The 1,399-nt window shown below is 38.7% G+C and overlaps 1 non-coding gene across 1 annotated transcript; it reads right to left on the minus strand.

Annotated features, from left to right (window-relative positions):
* Positions 1 to 663: 663 nt before the first annotated feature.
* Positions 664 to 769, minus strand: LOC132310852 (small nucleolar RNA R71). Its single transcript, XR_009482724.1, has one exon. It is a non-coding gene; the product is annotated as a small nucleolar RNA R71 (small nucleolar RNA).
* Between the last annotated feature and the right edge of the window lie 630 nt (positions 770 to 1,399).

Genomic DNA, 1,399 nt, shown 5'->3' on the forward strand with positions numbered 1-1,399 from the left:
CTTAAGGGAGAAAAAGCTTCGGTTTATTTAACCTTTTTATGAGTTCTTATTGTTTTCTATTGCTTGGAATATTTTATTTTTGCTACTGCTAAGATTAGTGGAACCAGTGCATGTTAACTCGCCATAATTGGACCACACCTTTAGTGCATGATCCTGAAATAGAGAGAACTCTTAGGCAATTAAGAAAGCTTAAAAAACATCTAATTTTGATAGGAAGTTCTTCTGATAATATGGCTGAACAGCGTAATGCACCGGGTAATAATGGTAATGGGAATGGAGAACAAGTTCCACCTATTCCTTCATAACCACAATTGAGGGACCATTTTATTCCTACCACATATACTTCCCCTTCGTGCTTTGTTGTTCCGGATGCTGATACAACCCATTTTGAGATCAAGCCTGTTATGATCCAAATGCTTCCTACCTTTCATGGGTATGCAACAGAGGATCCTTATAAGCACTTGGATATGTTTTTGGAATTGTGTTCAACTACCAAGTTGACCATTCTAACCAACGATTCATTTAGAATGCGACTTTTCCAGTTTTTTCTCAAAGACAAAGCAAGAACTTGGTTGCAGTCCCTTCCAACAAATTCCATATCTACATGGGACATGTTATAATAAGAGTTCTTGAAGAAGTACTACACTGTGGGTAAAACCACACAAATGAGGAGAGAAATCATGGCATTTTCCCAAATCCCGGGAGAACAGCTCTATGATGCATGGGAGAGATATAATGATCTTCTGCGAAAGTGTCCACACCATGATATTGCTCAATGGCACTTAATACAGATCTTCTATGATAGTCTTACAGACTCGTATAGAAATATGGTTGTTGCTTCCAGTAATGGAGCTTTTCTACGTAAGAGTCCGGCTGATGCTTGGGAACTGTTTGAGGCCCTAAGTGAAAACTCAATGCAACATACTTCTTCCTCTAGGTCTAGGTCTTCACCTGGAATGCATAAGGTTGAAAAACTTTATGAGGTAGATAAATCTAGTAAGTTAACCACTCAAATGGAAGCCTTAAACCGTAAGTTTGATCAAATTTTATCATCTGGCTTCACTCCTGCTGCTAATCCACAAACTGCCTTACTCAAGGAAGTTTGTTCAATTTGTGTTAATCCAAACCATTTTGTTGACGCTTGCCCTATGCTGGGACAATTATCTGAGATCCTACAAGAGCAAGTGAGTGCTACATTCTCTAGACTAGCCTATAATCCATATTCTTCTACATACAAACCTGGCTAGAAAGATCATCCCAATCTGTCACGGCGTAATCCAAATCAAGGAAACACTGCTCCCTAATCTCAGGGACAGTATCAAAATTCATCCAATCCTATGCCGCAAAATAATTCTTTTAATCAATCTGGTATTTACCGTCCACCTCAGTTTAGAAATCA

This window comes from Cornus florida, unplaced genomic scaffold (genome assembly GCF_030987335.1).
Source record: "Cornus florida cultivar Cherokee Brave unplaced genomic scaffold, ASM3098733v1 CherokeeBrave_3.0.0_Hap2_Chr05, whole genome shotgun sequence".
Classification (NCBI taxonomy): Eukaryota; Viridiplantae; Streptophyta; class Magnoliopsida; order Cornales; family Cornaceae; genus Cornus; species Cornus florida.